We start from the raw sequence: 20,644 nt of genomic DNA, 5'->3' as shown, positions 1-20,644 counted from the left end.
AGTAGAGAATGACATTCAAGAGCAACATGATTGTTTTCTCCGTACAGAGGAGGAGACAAAAGGTAGGATTGATTTAAAAGATACGCCGCTCCTGGACCCGGATGGGATCCTATGGTTGGATGGTTCTTGTTTTAAGCTCCCCAACGGTGAAACGACTGCAGCCTATGCTGTTACCACTTTGCATACAGTTGTAGAGACAGCACGCATCAGGCAGAATTCAGCCCAAGCAGCTAAATTGATAGCTCTGACTAGAGCTTGTGTATTGGCTGAAGGGAAGAGAGTGAATGTGTTCACTGACAGCCAATATGCATTTGGGGTGGCCCACAGTTTTGGCCGCCTTTGGAGGGAAAGAGGATTCTTTACCTCACATGGTACTAAAATACAACATGGTCAGTTAGTGAATGACCTTTTAGAATCACTTGATTTACCCACTCAGATAGCAATTGTGAAGTGTAGTGCGCATAGGAGGATCACTGATGATGTGGGTGAAGGAAATGCTTTTGCCGATCAGATAGCCAAAGAGACAGCGAGAGATGTGACGAGTCATATGTATGTTGCTGGACCTGCTAGATGGGTCAGTCAAGGAGGAATGTGTGAGGACACAATAGAAAATGTGAAAATGATTCAGGAAGAAGCTACAGAGAAAGAATTGAGTAAGTGGAGAGATGGTACGGGAATGTTGGATGCGACGGGGTGTTGGACAGAATTGTCGGAACACCAACGTTGGCTGTTACCAGACGCCTATGTACTTCCAGTAGTAACTATGGCGCATGGTCCAGCCCACATCAGTGCGAAAGGAATATGCAAGCTTTTGGCTCCGGTATAGCAGAATGCAGGGATTCCTAAATGTGCAGACAATCTTGTTAAACATTGCATTGTTTGTTTGATGCAAAACCCAGGAAGAGGGACACCAACTCCAGCAGGCCATTTTGCTCCCCCAACGTATCCTTTTAAGGTATTGCAGATAGACTACATTCATATGGAGAGATGCAATAACCTAAAGTATGTCCTTGTGGTGGTGTGTGCCTTTTCCAGATGGACAGAGGCCTACCCCCTAAAGGATAATACTGCCTTGTCTACAGCCAAGGTCCTTCTGAAGGAATACTTCCCGAGGTTTGGTTTACCTCGAATTGTCTGGAGTGACAATGGAAGTGAATTCGTGGGTCAAATCATGCAGAAAGTATGTGCAGGGCTTGGTATTAAGCAGAAATTCCATGCGGCAAACCACCCTCAGTCAGCGGGTTTGGTAGAGTGCTATAATGGCACTCTCAAGCTTAAACTTGCGAAGATACAAGCCAGCACAGGTCTTGCCTGGCCCGATGCTTTACCTTTAGCCCTCTTGTCAACTCGAACAACTGTTCATTCTCGTGTGGGACTTAGCCCATATGAGATCGTGTTCGGACGCCCGGCTAATGTCTGGGGTGTCCCTAGACCCAAGAAGTACTCTGACATAGAATACCCAATGTTAATTGACTATTTGCATGACCTCACCACTAAATTGCGTGTTCTCCATCAGCAGGTACAAGACACCTTGCCGCAGGCTTCCTCGGATCCTGGGCACACCCTCCAACCTGGCGACTGGGTGTGTCTGAAAAATTTCCAAAGGAAGAGGAATTTGGAACCTCGCTGGCGGGAGCCGAGGCAGGTCCTGCTGACGACACGTACAGCCGTGAAAGTTGTTGGGAAAAAGAACTGGATCCATGGTGTGCATTGCAAAAAGGTACCCTTGCCTTTGCCTTTTGATAAGTGGGTCCATGAAGGTATAGGTGACTGTGAAGGAGTGAGGGTTCCTCGGTTTGAACCTTTTGGTGATGCACACCTAGAATGGACTCAGTCTGAGAAAGAAGATGATGACGTTTTGCAAGGAGCTATCCCACCACATCTGAGATTGAACACAACTAATCCAGAGACACTCTTCCAGGATCAGACTGTACTGAACAAAACTAGATACAATTTGAGATCTAGAGCAACTAAGGACAATTAGGGAACTTTTTGTTGTGTGTTTTGGTTTCTTTTTCTAGCAACATTGACCATCTAATTAGGTTGCAGGGTCGTGGTAAGACTCTTAGTTAGTGACCCGAGTCGTGACTCTAGGTCTGCGGGATTTGCAGTGTCATAGGACGGTTAATAATCGCGGCTAAGTGAAGAAGGAAGACTGCCACGAGCAACACCTAGAAGATGGATTCTGCTAAATATTGTAAATTGTTATTTAATAGATGTGGCGTAGTACTATGTGTTTTAACTTTGCTATCTGTTTTATTAGCTTGTGTGGGTTGGGTTACTCACACTTTGCGGCCAACATCTGTACCTACACCTACCTCTCACCCTATGTCTTTTCGCACTACTGTTTCCCCACACTAATTTCATATGCTACCAGAGCATGAGCAAATTAGGAGAATGGAGTATTTCAACAATTCCTTCATTCAATTGTTACACCAGCATGAATTGGTGATCAATACCACCGATTGCTGGGTTTGTGGACTTTTACCCCATAATACAGATAGAGGAATGCCATATTTAGTTCTACCGTTCTCCCTAAAAGGATCTGCTTGGGCTTACACCTCTATGTTTGCCAATGCCTATGAGAACCAACACCGACATCCCGTTGGTCCATATAGAGATGGAATTGACGTTAGTCACGACGCACTGATAAGAGGAATAGTGGCTATGTCAAAACATTATAAGAAATTTAATGAATTTCCCACTGACGAACGACAAGCATACATTGACTGGAATGTGACACATTACATCACTAGTCTTACGGACAGAGCCAAAAGGAAAAGATCCCCACCTATATATACTGTGCCCCACCAAGGTCACCTATATCTCCAAGCAAATGGGCAAAGTCCTAAGGCTCAATTGGGAAAGAGCACTTGTAATATTACATACATCTATACATCCCGAACGTCTCCACCACTGGTAGCGTCTCAAGGAACATATTTCGTTTGCCATGACAGAGCCTATACATGGCTACCAGCCGATTTCTCAGGAACTTGTTATATGGCTTTTCTCCTCCCTCCAACATATACAGCTCCTTCGGGACATCACAAGACAAGGTACGGTAGAGGGGTTATTGCTTTGGAAGACACAGTAGGACAAGAAGGAGGCAACTTCCTTAAAGGATTCCTCCCGTTTTGGGGCCCTATGGCCAATAGTAGAAATATCAGGCATCTCATTCGGGTAGTTGAGGCAACAATAAATGAAACTGTTGGAGCACTGAGTAATATCACTGCTGAGCTTCAGGCGGATCGTCTTATGACATTACAAAACAGAATGGTGTTAGACATCATTCTTTCAGATCGTGGTGGAGTCTGTAAATTGATTGGATCCAGTTGTTGCATTTATATACCTGATAACGCCCCTACAGTATACCGGGCCATCTCTAAATTGCACCACATTGCTGAGTCCATCCACCAGGACGAAGGAAATTGGTCTCTGATGGGATGGTTTTGGGGACTACTGTCCACATGGGGATGGAAGGTATTGACTTTTGTTGGAGTAGTCTTGGCCACCATCTTTTCGTGTTGCCTTTGTTTGCAATGTGGCCCCGCAATCTGTGGTCTTTGTGCTACCATGTGTGTCCCAAGACCCATGTCACAGAAAACAGAGAATATGAAGATGATGGTGCAGCAACAGCTTGACGACCTCATGACCATCGACATCGATTCAGATTAGCGTGAGTCTTTGTGTATTGCCTGCGTAATGGCAAAAGAAGGGTCTGAGGTTCTTTAATTTTGACTCCATTTTACATTCACCGCCATTTTTGTGTTGCCTTTACACAGGCTGTTCGATTCACGAAGTGTCTCTGCCCCTTGGACTGTAACGTGTCAAAACCCCCTCCGTCCTTGTCTTGAAATCCATCTAATCCTTGTCTGGACTACCTAATCCCTATATCAACTATCTGTTAGCCTTTAGTATTCTTCTCGTGCCGTATCTTATCTTTTGGCCTTCGCTATTCTCTCTCTGTGTTTTCTTATTCCACAACCTTCCTTTTCAAGCATACATACATGTCCTGCCATTACAACTCTGAACCATGGGTACCAGTATTGATTAACTTTGGGGGCTGGATAACATACAACATGTAAGCAGAGAGCATTCCGGTTGCACAACACATTGTTTTCAAACTCTTCTGATTGGCTAAAACTTTGTGTACTGGGTGTATGTTTGCACAGATGTATTTTGCCTGTAAAAAGCTTGTGAGCCACAAAGTTAAGTGGCAGTCTCCTGAGAATCTACTTGTGTGTACTTCTTGGACAACTGTTCTTAGCTGCAGCTAATAAACTTGGTTTTCTACAACAACAGAGTATTCTGTGTCTCTGTGCAACAAGGCAGGTGAACTCGAAGATTTCAGGCGTGCCCTGCGCCGCCAGGCCCAAAGGCCCGGTTCTTCACAGCTCAGCCTTCTCTGGACAGTTACGGGCAAGAATGGGCCTGCCCGATTGTGTCCCGCGCTGCTGGAGTGGAAGGCCTGTTTTCAGGCGTCAGGAGGGTGACGTCACCTCCCGCGCCACGCCATCAGCTGAGCCTGCTGTGGGACCGAGTCTGCCAGGACCCTCACAGCACTGCAGGTGAAGGAAAGTTAATCGTTGGGGCTCCCGAAGCCCTACAAAGAGACCCCTGTACTCTATTTTTCTAAATCTGAGTGGGACTTTTCTTATGTTGTGTTTTCACTTTATTACGGTTTGTGTGTTGCATAAAAACTTTACACATTGCCTCTAAGTGAAGCCTACTTGCTTTTGTGGCTAGCTACTAGAGGGTTAAGCACAGGGTAATTTAGTGACTTTTGTGGTTCACCGTGACAGGGATGTGTGGCTGTTGCTTGAGCAGGGTTAAAATCCCACTCAACAAACAGCCTAATTTATCAATCAATCAATCAATCAATCATATAATTTGTAAAGCGCACTACTCACCCGTGAGGGTCTCAAGGCGCTGGGGTGGGGAATGCTGCTACTGCTCGAAAAGCCAGGTCTTGAGGAGTTTTCTGAAGGTCAGCAGGTCTTGGGTCTGCCGTAGGTGGATGGGGAGGGTGTTCCGGGTCTTGGCGGCGAGGTGGGAGAACGATCTGCCGCCCGAGGTAGCTCTTCGGAAGCGGGGGACTGTTGCGAGGGTGAGGTCGGCGGAGTGGAGTGGAGCTGGTGGGTGGGGGTGTAGAAGCTGAGTCGTCTGTTGAGGTACGTTGGTCCGGTGTTGTGGAGTGCCTTGTGTGCGTGAGTGAGGAGCTTGAAGGTTATCCTCTTGTTGACCGGGAGCCAGTGCAGGTCTCCCAGGTGGGGTGTCATGTGGCTGCAGGGAGGGATTGTGAGGATCAGGCGTGCAGAGGCGTTGTGGATGCGTTGGAGCCGTCTCAGGAGTTTGGCCGAGGCTCCTGCATAGAGGGCGTTTCCATAGTCCAACCTGCTGCTGACAAGGGCCTGGGTGACTGTTCTTCTTGTTTCAGTGGGGATCCACTTGTATATCCTACGGAGCATGTGGAGGGTGTTGAAGCAGGAGGAGGAGACGACGTTGACCTGTTTAGCCATGGAGAGGGTGGAGTTGAGGATGACCCCTAGGTTGCGTGCGTGGTCGGTGGGTGTTGGAGCGGTTCCCAGTGCGGTCGGCCACCAGGAGTCGTCCCAGGCCGAAGGGTTGGATCCGAGGATGAGGACCTCCATCTTGTCGGAGTTCAGCTTCAGTCGGCTGTTCCTTATCCATTCAGCAACGGCCTTCATTCCTTCGTGAAGGTTGGTTTTGGCGGTGTGGGGGTCCTTGGTGAGGGAGAGCATCAGCTGGGTGTCATCGGTGTAGGAGAGGAGGTTGAGGCCGTGCCGACGGGCGACGTGGGCGAGCGGTGCCATATAGTTGTTAAACAGAGTTGGGCTGAGGGATGAGCCCTGGGGTATGCCGCAGATGATCTCGGTGGCTTCGGAGCGGAAGGGGGGAAGGCGGACGCTCTGTGTTCTGCCGGAGAAGAAGGAGGTGGTCCAGTCCAGGGCCTTCTCCTGGATCCCAGCGTTGTGGAGGCGTGTTCGTAGTGTGTGGTGACAGACCGTGTCGAAGGCGGCTGACACGTCCAGGAGGATGAAGGCCGCCGTTTCTCCATTGTCCAGCAGGGACTTGATGTCATCGTGGCGGCGATGAGGGCAGTCTCGGTGCTGTGGTAGCTGCGGAACCCGGACTGGGAAGGGTCCAGGATGTTGTTCTCCTCGAGGTAGCGGGTCAGTTGTTTGTTGACGGTCTTCTCGATGACCTTTGCCGGGAACGGGAGCAGGGAGATGGGCCGTAAGTTCTTGAGGTCCGCCTTGGGTTTCTTGAGTAAAGCGTTGATCTCGGCTTGCTTCCAGCTCTCCAGGAAGCTTGCTGTCTCGAAGGAGGTGTTGATGACTTTCCGCAGATGGGGTGCGATGGATGTGCTGGCTTTGTTGAAGATGTAGTGTGGGCATGGATCTGACGGAGATCCGGAGTGGATGGTGTTCATGATCTTGATGGTGTCATCGTCGTTGATGTTGGTCCAGTAGAGCAGGGGGTTGGTGCGGATGGTGGTTGTGGGGGAGGAGTTCTCAGTGGTTGTCGGGGCGGTCGTGGCGTTGAAACTGGTGGATGTCTGTGATCTTGCGGTGGAAGAAGGTGGCCAGCGAGTCGCACAGGTCTTGCGAGGGTGGGACTTCGTTGGTGTTGGAGCTGGGGTTGGAGAGTTCCTTCACGATGTTGAAGAGCTCTTTTCTGTTATGCTCGTTGTTGTCTAGGCGGTCTTTGAAGGAGGCCTTTTTGGCGGATCTGATTAAGTGATGGTGTCTGCGGGTGGCATTCTTGTGGGCGGTGTGGCTGTCTGGTGTTCGTTCACGGAGCCAGATCTTCTCCAGCTTTCGGCATGTTTGCTTGGAGGCCCGGAGGTCTTCAGTGAACCAGCTGGCTTTCTTGTTGGTATGATTGTTGGAGGGTTTCTTGATCGGGGCGAGGGTGTTGGCGCAGTCATTGATCCACTGTCTGAGGTTGTGGGCGGCGGTGTCGGGGTCGGTATGGTCGGCAGATGGGCTCTGGGCGAGGGTGGTGGTTAGCTGGTCTTCGATGACTTTGCTCCAGCAGCGGTGAGGCATCTGTTGGGTGCGGTGGTGCGTGGTGGGTTTCTTGAAGGTGAAGTGGATGTAGCGGTGGTCGGTCCAGTGGAGTTCGGTGGTATGGTTGAAGTAGATGTGGGGGCTTGCGGAGAAGATGGGGTCAAGCGTGTGACTGGCGGAGTGGGTGGGTGTTGTGACGAGTTGTCTGAGTCCGAGGTTGGCTAGGTTGTCGACCAGGGTGGTGGAGTTGGTGTCGTCGTTGTTCTTGAGGTGGAAGTTCAGGTCCCCGAGGAGGATGTACTCCGTGGAGTCGCTGAACTGTGGTCGGGGTCCGGGCGGTCTGTAGATGAGGGTTCCTCTGAGGGTGGTGTTGGGGTCAGTGTGGATCTGGAAGTGCAGGTGTTCGGCGGTGCTGAGGGTGTCGTCGGTGTTGGTCGAGACTCTGAGAGTGTTCCTGTGGACGATGGCAATTCCTCCTCCCGCTCTGTTGATGCGGTCTTTGCGGGTGATCTTGTAGCCTTCCGGGACGGCTAAGGCTATGTAGGGTGCCGAGGCGGGGTTCAGCCAGGTCTCCGTCAGGAAGGCGACATCTGGGGAGGTTGAGTTGAGTACGTCCCAGAGTTCAATGGCATGTTTTCGGGAGGAGCGGGTGTTGAGAAGGATGCATCTGAGGTGGTTGGGTTCTTTCCTGGTCGGCAGAATGGTGGGACGGATGCTTGTGAAGCTGCAGTTCCGGCAGGTGAAAGCTCCGTGGGTGCGCTTCGGGCAGCCAGGAAGCAGGTGTGTGATCGTCCAGTGTTGAGTGCGTGGAGGGTTCTGGCATCATAGCTGTGTTGGGCGTCGTGCCGTTTGTGGTGTCCAGGGGCCTGGCGCAGGGCGCGGTCCAGGCATGGACGGGCACAGACAGGCTTGCCTTAGGTGCAGCAGCGGCGCGCCCGCTGAGCACGGCCGCGTAGCGGCTTCCATATGAGGTGATGTGGGAGGGAGGAGCAGCTAGGAGGCGGGTGCGGGCGGCGAATGGGATTGCAGGTGGGTGGGGCCACAGGGACGCAGCGGCAGGAAAAACGGGCGGGGGACGCGGGAGTACTGGGCACAGGAAGGAAAAACAAGTTTAGGCAAGAAAACAAGTACAGGCACAGAGGAATAAAAACAAGTCTGGGCATGAAAGCAAGTTAGGCACAGGGCAATAAAAACAAGTCTGGGCAAGAAAGCAAGTACAGGCACAGGGGAATGAAAACAAGTCTGGGCAAGAAAGCAAGTACAGGCACAGGGGAATAAAAACAAGTCTGGGCAAGAAAGCAAGTTAGGCACAGGGGAAAAATACAAGATTAGGCAAAGACAATGCAGGCAGAGCCGTGCAGCAGCGTGGGGAGCGACCTGCCTGCGAGCAGGGTCATAGGTCGCTCGCCACAGTTTGTTATGACAGTAACATGGTGTTGGTACCCATTACCTTAAAGTGGCAGTGATTCTAGATCCACATTATGGTTTGAGAACTGCAGCAGAAGGCCTTTTTTCATTTTTTTAAAACAATTTCCTAAGTGTTCAAGCAAACTACCTGGAGAATAATTGAAACTAAATGTTTTGAACTGCTATATTTTTTTCTTTTTCCAGAAAGTCGCTGGACAAAAATAATTTTTTCTGAAAAGTCATAGAATGAGGTGTAGCTGAGCATAATTTTTGGCGCTGGTTGCACATGGGGCCCACCGACCCTCACCTTTATGGACCAGCACTTATTTTTTCCCATCTGACCTTGGCCCGTAGCATGAGAGAGAAAAACACAAAACGTGGAAAGAGGGAGAAGGAGAAAGACGGAAAAGCAGTGCCAAAGGGCAAAAGCAGGGCTGAAAAAAAACCTGTAAGAGTGAAATAATTTAATAAAGCAACATGGAATGTCAAGTGGTGGATGATAGAGACATGAATGAGATGGAATCAAGACTACGCAGCCTTGGTATTCAGCATGCTGATATTCAGTAGCGGTGGCCATGGTTAACTGTGCAAAACTTAGGGACTTTATAAAGATTGAATAAGCGCTTTGTACATGCCACGAGGATTCCGATTTTGAAAGGAGTTGCATCGTCCTTGCGTCAATCAAGGTGATGCAAGGTGACGCAAGGCAGTGCAATTCCTTAATTCAGATTTACAAAGCCATGCAAGTGGCCTTGCATGGCTTTGTAAAGACATGTAACACAACATAGCAGCTTGTGCTTCGTTATGCTATATTTTAAGGTGATAGGCGTTCCATGGGTGAAGCATGGGTCTTTGACCATTTATTTGACTCAATTCAGAGTTTTAAACCTTGGTTTGTGCCAAATTGGTACTCCTCCCAGAGGAGTGAGTAATAAAGAGAAAAATCTTGATTTTTCCTCATTATGTACTCTTTCTATGCTTGATGCAGAATGCCTTTTTGGATTTTTTTTGTGCAGGAAGAGATCTCTACCTAAAATCCTGCAGGTAATGCAGGCAGTATTGCAGCATGGCACAAAGGGGTCTACATTGGTGCTGGGCAGCACATAGTACGCCAGCGCTAGGAGGTAACAGAAGTGCGCTGTATCTCAGTAGATATGGCGTATTTCTGCTCACTTCGTTTCACACAACGCAGCACAGCAACTTTGATTTTCATTCATCTATTTTTGAGTTTCCTTTTTATAAAACGTTCCCTATTTGAATTTGCAGGATATTCCTGAAAATCACTAGTTTTGCAACGCTCTTATAACTTTGGCATCCTCCATATTCGTAGTAATAAAGTGAACAGTTTGGTGTAGACTGGTTTGAGGCTATGGTGGGGGATGTCTCGCAATGCAACCAACAGCTTTTCGTATGGAGCGTTGCGTCAACCTTAATGACAGCGGCGCTTCAGATTGAGCCTCTGTAACATTATTCTTGGGAAGAAGATTATGACGGTATTTCATGAGACAGACTCGTCACTTGCAGAATGACAAGAGGTCAAGTCAACATGTTGGATTTATTTATTTTGTTTCAATTTTTTTTAAATAGGTTGAAAAAAGAAGCACTAAGAGGCTCTGCAGCATAGTCCAGAGACAATAAAAAATACAATAAATGGAAGTGTATCAACAAGTATTGATATAAAATGCTGTCACATAAAACATATCTGGAGCAGTAAGTGTTATAAGCAGACGAGAAATAACCTTTTCAAAATGTTTCTGAAGGTTAGTAATTTCTTCTCAGTACTGTAGCCTGTGATGAGATCTCCAACCAAAGCTAGCTGCCCCTGGCAGTATTCATGCTCCCATAGGTATGTGTCTAGATAAGCAGCATTCAAGTGAGATCGTGACCTGGTCAGGTGATCCTCGTGGAATGCACAAAGCGCTAATATATGGGCATCTTATTATGTGACAGGATACTGGGTGCTTTCACCGATATTCGGAGCACGCTCCTGCTCCTCCTCTATTCATTCCTGGTAGCATCCTTTTCCATAACATCCTCCTGGTGTCATGGCAACGGTCACAAGACTCCGGCTTTATTTTTCACCCTAGCAACCACAGAACTCTTCAGAAGACCATTGTTGTTGTGTCCCAGATTCCAGTCTACGCCGCACTGCACACTTCAGGCGAGAATTTCTCCGAAGGACCAGTACTTTGATGATCTCTATTTCCTGAAAATATAAGCTTAGTCCGCTCGTTTCCGGCTACAAAGAGGGGTATTGTGGCCTCGTAGGGACTCTGCTCAGTGATTGGCTGAATACGATCCTCATCCATCAAGGGCGGTGGATACGGACCTCCTTGGAGGCATTGCTGGGCTGAAGTATTGAAGGTGACCACCGTCCAGTAGGAGCCCTAGGACACCGTTTGTGGAAGCCGAAGGCGCGGCACATACCCACTGAAAATGGCAGGAAAGACCAGGAAGGAAGTGACCAACTCTCTCATCCTTTCCAAAGGTGACTCCTTGCCGCTCCTACTAACAGCCGGGTCTTGGGAGGTGGTGGTGAAGATAGGGGAATTCCTAACTGATATGCTTTTCTGGTGAATAAGATTCAGGTGTGATGATCTTTGACATGCTGAGGCACTGAAGGCTTGTTCCATGCACAGGGCCTCCACCTTTCTAGGCAACAAATCACTGCAGGCAAACTGGTCACATGGGGTTAATGTGTCAGCACCAAGGCACTCCCTCAAGAAAGACAACACCTTATACACCTCATTTTCAAAATGCAAACACCAATGAGTGCCAAAATATTATTAGATAGACTGGGACGATACAACAGCGAAGAGAATGTAAGTAACATGAGTAAGAAACAAGTTGGCCTGGGCATCTGCGTCATCCCTCCTCTGGTCCTATTAAATAAAAAAAGAACACCTCACTTTTTAATGCCTTCCTGCTTATCACAATGATTAAGAACCATCTAAAGCTTCTACTTTTTATGAAGATACATACACAAAAAATCCTACAGGCAAATCACTAAACACTCGAGTCCCTTCAACAGAAGTCTCACAAAGAATTACGTTGATCCCCTAGTAATCAATTGAAGGAAGGGCGATGCAATATCAAACATGTAAATAAGAAGTCTCTGTGCTATTGAAAAGATTGAGGGCCTCATTTACTATTTTTTTCGCAGGGCAGCGTAGCAAGCCTTTCTGCTGCATTGCTGTACATGAAAAAAAGGGCAGGAATTCACCGTATCTACAAGATTCTGCACAGGGCACAAAGAGAAGCAGTGCGCCAACACAGACACCCTTGCATCATGTTGCGAGGGTCCTTGCGTTGCGGGGATGAATGTTTTTGTGCAGGAAGGAACACCTTCCTGCACAAAATCAATAATTGATGGGATTTTCATAAGCCCGGGCAGAGTTGGAGTGGCACTATGCAGAGTTCCACAGAGTTAGAAAAAAACTCAGAAGAACTCCGCTCCGCTCCCCTCCACCCTCTCTAATTTAATTATTAAAAAAGTCTCTCTCCTCCTCGTCCATGCCGTCCTCGTCAACGCAAACCCCTACGTTGTACGTCTTGTGCGCACAAGACTTACAACATAGGGGTTTGCGTGGATGAGGCAGGTGACAATGAGGAGGAGAGAGGAGAGAGAGACCGTTTCGAAGAGGAGGCAGCCTAGAGACATCACAGCAGGTAAGTGCCTTTTTTTGTTTATAATTAAATTAGGGAGAGAGAAGGGGCCGGCTAACTCCGCTCTGCCATGGAGTCAGGGGTTTTGGATGAACTCTGCGTTCTCAACGGAGCATGTTAAACTCCGCTGGTGGAGCGGAGTTCTTCGCCTGGGGTTAGATTTTCATCTTTCAATGCGTATTGCAGAATGCAGCACACATAGAATGAGGTAAACACAAATAGAATAAAAGTATTATCCTTGTTGCGCCACTCCCATGCCTCCTGTGGGGAGGTATAGGATTCCGAGCTTTACCAAACTTTGTAAATCTGGGAATGTGTCATGTTCCATAGATGGTGAGTGGGAACACCCACAACAACCACCATGGAACTCCCCTTTCACAGTAATGCATGAAAGAGTCCAACATTTATGAGGCCATCAAAAGTCAACAAGGTTGACTTTACATGGCCTTGTAATATGAGCAAGTCCATTTCACTGCTGATGCGTCAAAAAAAGTGATGCACCAACAGTGCAATGGGCTTGTAAATGAGGCCCTGGGTTTTTAATTAAATGTGTCTATTAATGTCAATATTTGTTTTGGTTCACGTTCTGGGAAAAAACAGGAATAAAATACAGTATATAAAACAGATCTCATAATCAGCATAAAATGACACAAAGTTGTGGCAGACCACTGGGTAGTAATTGCAGTTATCGCCCAGCTACATGAGAATATCCATCTTGCAGTACCCAGAGAAGTACTCTTCTGGTTGTAAGCTATGCCAGCAAAGCACTAGGGCAGGCTAATTTCCGCCCAAGTTGATTTTGTTTCAATTTGGTTTGACCCATGCTAATAAGTTCTACCCTATTCCATCATCAGGGTTATGATACATGTTAGTATTAAAATAGATGTACTGGAAGGAGAAAACAAAGCCAAATATTAGAATATGTTTTTGATGGTTTTATTCCATGTGATATCACTATGGTTCAATTGTGTCTTCTTGTCCCAGAAAATCTTGTCAATCCCAGCGGAAAGCAGGATCACTGACACAATATCAAAACCAAATATATAATGACACAGAAATATAGGGCCTCTTTATGATGAAGGGCTGACCTTAGAGGACTGGAACCGCCTGACCATAGGTCGGCATTTCTGGCCATGCAATTTGGATGGAAAAGCAGTCGCAAACATCCATTTTACAATAGCAGCTTGTACGGTGGGCTGGAAAGGCCCCCAGCACAAGCATGCCATAAAATGAATGTTTTAAAGCAATCCCTGCATGGTGTGTCAGGCACCTCACGGTGCCAGCCACATAGTGCAAGTATGTTTAGGGGCCGCCCGTCGGATGCGTGGCAGTCGGTCTTTCTGACCACCACCCTTCTTCCCGCCATCCTAATATGGCGGGCGGGAATTGTTCAGATGGCGGTGAGACCGCAACTGACAGCCTGTCAGTGGCGGTCTTACCACCATCGTAATCAGCCCCATAGTCATCAAACTTGCAAGGTAATTTCCTTTGGCATCTACCTACACCAAAAGTTTGCTGAGAACCTATGCCCCTTTCAACACATTACTTTGTGGCAGGAAGAGTGTCCCCACCAATTGGTGGAGTGATGCACTGAGAACAAGTGCTGCCCCCAGAGTCACACTCATTTGCAGATACTGAAATACCTGAAGCTGAATCCTGCAACCAACTGGACCAATCACACTGTTCAACCTCAAGTTTCATCAATTTCATCAACAAGCTCACTTGGGCATCTGAAAGACGCACAAACTACCTCTGGTTCCACCAGCCCTTATTCCCAAGGAGTGCTGAGCATTCACCCACATTTGTCACTTGAACCGGAGAGAAGAACTCCAACAAACCTTTCAAGACTTTATTAGGGATGTTAATAAGGATCAAATCATTTTTTTTCCAGATCCATATTTTTTAAACTTTTGCTATCATCAGCCTCAACTCCATGGCATGCTACTTCTGCATCACCTCAAAAACACGTTTACACTCACTACTTGCACTCTTGACACGATATTTGTTCTGCAACCATTCAGGACATATGACTATGTGTACTTTACTTCCTCTTAAGAGAGTAAAAGTAGTCACACCAGTTGTGCAATGTGGTAAAATGTTATACGACCACACTTCGACATCAACATTTTCTTGCACATACTGGCATGATGACAGAGCTACCTTTATCCCTTCCTTCACTAATCTGTTTGCCATCTCATTCAACCCATTGAAGATGGAGAATACAAGGCAACTTTTAAATGTTTTACATAGTTGGCTGCCAAAAATGTGCACATCTTGTGAGACACAAAGTGTGTGCTGTTGTCTGTCACAATCATAACCTTGATCACATTGTCAGTGCTAGTCGCATCACAAAACATATGGTATAACCATTTGGAATGATAATCAATTAGCAAAATGAGAAACCTAATGCTATCAGTCAAAATATCATAAGGACCTGAAAAATCCAACCCAACATTGCTTCAAGGTTTGTCCGGAAAAGGTACAGGGTGAAGGGGAGTATCCACTATCTTCCACCTTTTGTCAGATAGAAGACATTCAGCACAAGAGTCTATCCAAAACTTGGCTTGAGTTTCTAAAGAAGGCCACCAATAATACAATTTAATAAGTTGAGATTTCTTAGAAATACCTAAGTGGCCGTGATGCATGGACCTGATAATGTCTCCTCTGAGACTTTCTGGAGGTCTGAACAAGTTGTGAGTGATGCATAACCATGTCATTGACAAGAGACAATTCAGAACCCACCCTCGAAAAAGCCTTTATTTCACCAGCCAACTTTCTACTCTCCGGCCATCCCTTAACAATGAACTCTTTGACCTGCTTGGGGTATTGGCGTCCTTATTATAAGCTGCCAACCAATATTGCTCCTTTACAGCAGCACACTCTTTGACCTCATCCACTGCTGCCACTACGCAGTCCTCAGCATCATTCGCATTACTACACTCGTCAGATCAGGCCATACGTGATAAGCTGTCCACCCTGAAATGTTCCCCTCCCGGTATATGCATTCTTAATGGAATAATCAAACTCTTGCAGTTTTGAAAAAAATCTCACAAGCATAGCTGCCGCCTTTCCTAAACCGGTTCCACTCAGTATGTGCATAAGAGGTTTGTGGTCAGTAAAAACTTTAACTCTCAACCCCAGATGTAAGTTCTAAAGTTGTCCATCGCCCACCCACAAGCCAAAGCTTTGTGCTCGATTGTGCTATAATATGTCTCTGACTGTCTAAGCATCCCAGAGGCAAAGGCTATGGTATGTTCCTTACCAGCAACCCACTGTCCCAAAATTGCACCTAATCCAGTGAGACTTGCATCCACCATGAAGAAGCATTTATAGTTATCCTCAAAGGCATGCAAAGCAGGTGCTTCAACAATTAGTTTCTTGACTTCGGCAAAGGTCTGAGAAACGTCATCAGAACAAACCAACTTTGAGCCCTTCCACAGTAGGGCATGTAATAGTTTGAGCATAACCCTTTACAAACCGTGCATAGTGCTGTGCTAATCCTAAAAAGGATTGAAGGGCATCCTTCTGTTTGGGGCATCAAGAAAAGGATAACTTAGGTTTGATGCCCTCTGAGGATATAGTGTGCCTTGTCCAACTCACCTAAAATGTTGGTTAGATGCTTCAAGTGTGTTTCCTAATCAGATGCGGACACCAACATGTCGTCCTGATAGGCCTGGGCCCCCGGGATGTTTAAACACATATTGTCCCTCAATTTTTGGAAGACCTTGCCTGCGGAGACCAGACCAAAAGGCAATCTGGGATATTTATAAACTCCAAAAGGAGTAACAAAAGTGGTGAATTTCTGTGAATCCACAGTTAGGGGTATTTGGTGGTATGCTGAATGTAAGTCGATGTTAGAGAAAAATTTAGCACCCCCCCAAACTAGCAAGGAGTTCTTCAATTTTGGGGAGGGAGGGACAATCAATCAAGACGCTTTTGTTCAAAGAATGCAAATCAGCACATAACCTGACCTCCCCACACTTTTTCCTTACTACGACAATGGGGGAACCCCACTCCGAGGAGTCACACGGTGCATTGACACCTTCATCACACAAGGATTTAAGAATTGACTTAAGTTTATCTCTTGCACTCAGGGGAAGGGATGCAACTTATGAACAAAGGCTTCGGCATTAGCTTTAAGTCAGATTTGATGCTAGAAACCATTGACAGCTCCTAGTTTATCAGAAAACAGGCTTGGGAAACCGTCTAACACCTGCTTGATGTGCGTAGTGCATTCTTCGACCCTACACAACCCACCTGAGTGTCTTCTTCAAGATGACCAACCTCAGTATGGCCTTCAGGTACCTCTCCTATAGTGATAGGGTGATCCAAATTTGGAACGAAGTACAAACCCATTCTCACTAGATCTTGCTACACAATTATGTTGCGTCCGTTGACAGCAATGTAAACCTTTTTACAAATAGACCTTCCCAAACATTCCAACCTGGAAGTATCCCAATATGTCTATCGGATTCACAAATGCTTTAGTATTTACATCAGTATGAGTTAAAGCAACAATTCTTTTACACTTGTCGAGAAACAACATTTTCAATATGGTTGTAATAGGTGAGCCCGAATCTGCTATGACTGGTACCTCAATTCTACCAAACAACGCATCACACCAATGTCTTTTGACCTTCTTTGTATCGAAAACAGCATTGCACTCCACAGTCAACAACACATCATGCAATTGCTCTGAACACGCTTCAACAGCATCAGCGATCTCAATGCTGTTAACTCTTGTGGCTTTTCTCCCAGATCCACACACCCCTTGAAAGTGGCCCATTATCTTGCAAAGCATCCATCTCTTGCCTAAGGCAGGGCTAGTGGGATTCTATGGCAGGACCGGAGGCTCAGATTATGCTTTTCTTTCTTCGCATTTATTATAAATTGAAAAACACAGCAGCCTTAGAAAAGCTCATAATGCAGAAAAATGCTTAAATAACAACAATAAAGCATTTTAGTCGCATAACTCAAGAAAAGAAAACAATGTCTCTGGGACTACAACTCCCATCATGATAATACGACAGTCTGAACGGAGTCCTTCTTCTATGTCCACAGTCCATAGATAGGCAGTCCCTTCTCCATGTTCCTCCTCTTTCTTCGCTGCTTCCGCAGCCAGTTAAGTGTTTTTTTCTCCTCTCTCAGTTTAATGCTGTTAGGGGATTTTTTCTGACATGTAATGTATATATTTCTTGGGGCTATGGGTCTCTGAGGTGTTTTCTTTGCAGAGTCCCGTTCAGGTCGCGGAAGCGCCGTCTCGCTTCCTTCGCGACTGTTCCCGGTATTTGTGGTTGCGGTGCGCAGTCATCCGCTAGAGGGCGCGGCCGCGTCTCGTTGGTCTCCGGCGCGAGTTTCTCCTCACAGAGGAGCCGCGATGAGGAGACCAACCGCCGCGGAGCCGAGCCCTCAAGTCTGCCTCACTGAACGCCCGTTTATCGGGTCTGTACACATTTTGCCCCATTTCTGAACGCCCCGGTGGGGGTCTGTATTGCGGTATTCTACCGCGTTAACGCCGATTTGGCAAGCCTGCACTCGGTTAGGAATTGGTGTGGCAGCGCGCTGTGAGGCAGCTGACCTGGTCCCCTTGGGGTGGGTCTGCGCGCTGAGGGAGTTAGTGCACCCAGAATTTGCCAGTCCCTGGCAACCAAAACTGTTGCAGTCCTCTGGTCTGCCCTAATCTCTGTAACACCCAGATTGTGGGTAGTGTGTGAACCCCATTGCGCTAGCTTTAGGTGACATGGAGGACGAGTATTATGGGGGTGATTCTCACTCCTACCTGCAGGATGAGGAGTTCTACCAAGCAGTAGATTGCTCCATCTACCGCTGCGTAACAGAGGTGGTTACCCCTATGGAGGAGCGTCTCTCTGCGCGCATAGTGGAGGAATGCGCCAAGTTAGCTCAGGCACAGTCAGGAAACCCTTATACCCTCCCAGGCTCATCAGATGAGGGCCCCCCTGCTCCTAAGAAACCCTGTAAAGGGGGGTTGTCGGAGGGTGCTCAGGGGGTGGACAAGGGTGCCTTTGAGCGTCTACGTGACGCGTTTTTGGCTAAGGCGACTGAGTCCCCACCTGACCAGCCTGCGGCTCCCGCCTCGGTGGTGGCTACTGGAACTGCCCCTTCGTCTCCAGGGGATTCCCCGGATTCGGATGGGGATGAGGAATCGGTGCGTTCCTGGCAACCTTCGAGCTCGGCCACTGAGTTACCGCGGTACAGCTCAGGTATGCTGGACCCGGATGAGATCATGCATCCGCGGTCCGCAGCCTGGGCCCCGGGTGACAAGGTGGCAAAGTTCGTGGCTAGTCGGCTGCGTAAGCCTCTGGAGCAGGAGGCCAGGGGATGCCTCCGTGGAGAATGCCCTAGACCCACCTTGGAAGGGAAAGTTGCCATGACACCAGATTTGGATACCAAGATGGCGACATTTCTAGCAAAGTTTATGAAGGACCCGCGTAAGGGCATTGACCGATCCTGGCGGTCGTGTCAGGACAAGATGCTCGACGCAGTGGGGCCCATTACTAAGATCCTAGACATGGCGGAGGAGGCTAAAGTTACTGGATCCGCCATTGACCCCGATGTCTTGTCAAATTGGGCGCAGAGGGTGATTGTTTTCTTAGGCAACGCCAACTGTGCCCTTTCCACCGAACGGCGGAGGTCTTTTCTGATTAAGCTAGACCCTAAGTTGGGAGACTTAGCCTCTTCGGAGGCAGGAGCAGTTGCCCAAGGCGGTCTCTTCGGAGAACCGTTCATTAAAGAGCTAGGGAAGTTCGTGTCTACCTTCACATCCCTTGATAGAGCTCAGTCCAGTATCAAACGCGTGTTCCAACAGCGTTTCTCCCAAGGGGCCGGTCGCGGTAGGGGCCGCGCGACCGGCCGTGGCGGGCAGAATGCCGGTAACAGAGGGCAAGGCTCCGGGCGAGGGCAGTACAACACCTCGGCCAACTTCAATTCCTTCTACCCGACAAGAGGACAGCGTTTCGGAGGTCGAGGTTTCAGAAAGAACTCCAACGCTTCCAGCACACACGGTGAGTGTTATCCCCGCAGAGCAGGTTCAGATTGGCGGCCGACTAGCGGTCTTTCGGAGGGCGTGGGTAGAGTTTACAGCGGATGCTTGGGTGCTGCAAACTATCCGCGGTTTTCACATCGAGTTCTACGATCAGCCTGTCCAGGTGTGCGCCCCGCGCCCTATAACTTTTTCGGCGTCCGATGCCCAGTTGATAGACGAAGAGGTCGCGGAACTTCTCCGCAAAAGGGCCGTTCGCCAATCAACTCGGCATCCGTCGGGCTTCATCAGCAATCTGTTCTTAGTGGACAAACCCGGCGGTGGCCGTCGTCCGGTGATCAACCTCAAAGAATTCAATGGGTGGTTGGTCTATCATCATTTCAAAATGGAAGGGATTCATCTCCTTCGAGATATCCTCCTTCCACGAGACTGGTTGGTGCGGTTGGATCTCAAGGACGCTTATCTTGTGATTCCAATCTATCCTCCTCACCGTCGCTTCCTCCAGTTTCTCTGGCGGGAACAGGTGTTCGAATTCACGGCCCTTCCGTTCGGTCTTTCCTCAGCTCCGTGGTGTTTCACCAAAGTGTTACATCCCGTGGTGGAATTCTTGCGAGCGCAGGGAATTCGCATGATCGTCTATCTGGACGACATCTTGCTGATGGCGCAATGTCCACACAGCTTGCTTTCTCAGCTGGGCCGGACTGTCGACCTCCTTCAGGAGCTCGGTTTTGTCATCAATGGAGACAAGTCGGTTCTTGTACCCTCTCAAAAAATAGACTTTTTGGGTTTTGTCATAGACTCCATCGACGCCTCCCTGAGTCTTCCGTCTCGGAAGTTGTCCAAGATCAAACACGTCTTGCGACAGACAATTACAAAGTCTCACATGTCGTTACGTCAAGTTGCCAGAGTGGTGGGCCTGCTATCGTCCTCGATTTAGGCCATCTTTCCGGGCCCTCTGCACTACAGGGCTCTCCAGCGCCTCAAAGCATATCATCTACGCAGAGGCGTGTCCTACGACCAACTGGTTCTCCTATCGGAGGAGGTCAAGGAAGAGATGTTGTGGTGGCTTACCCACATGGAGGCCTGGAATGGTCGGGCAATTTTCGGATCTTCCCCGGACCTCGTCATCGAATCCGATGCCAGCAGAGTCGGCTGGGGAGCGCGCTGTGGAGATTTTTCAACAGGCGGCACTTGGTCCTTGGAAGAACAGAAGTTGCATATCAACTGTCTAGAGCTTCTGGCGGGTTCCTTTGCAGTACGCTGCTGGACCAGGGACTCAGTGAAATCGTGCGTTCTATTGAAAATGGACAACGTATCGGCAGTGCGGTATGTGAACCACCTAGGGGGCGCGAGGTCCCGTGCACTGGCGAATTTGGCAAAACAGTTCTGGGATTACTGTCTAGAACATCATGTATCGGTGACGGCGGAGTACCTGCCGGGTCAGGCCAACCAGGTGGCAGACTGGCACTCCAGGGTACCTCCGGGATTCCAGTCTTTGGATGTTGAATGTCCAGGTCTTTCGCTGGCTCAACGGGCT

This window comes from Lissotriton helveticus, chromosome 3_2 (assembly GCF_964261635.1).
Source record: "Lissotriton helveticus chromosome 3_2, aLisHel1.1, whole genome shotgun sequence".
NCBI lineage: Eukaryota > Metazoa > Chordata > Amphibia > Caudata > Salamandridae > Lissotriton > Lissotriton helveticus.
This window is presented reverse-complemented; position numbering follows the sequence as displayed.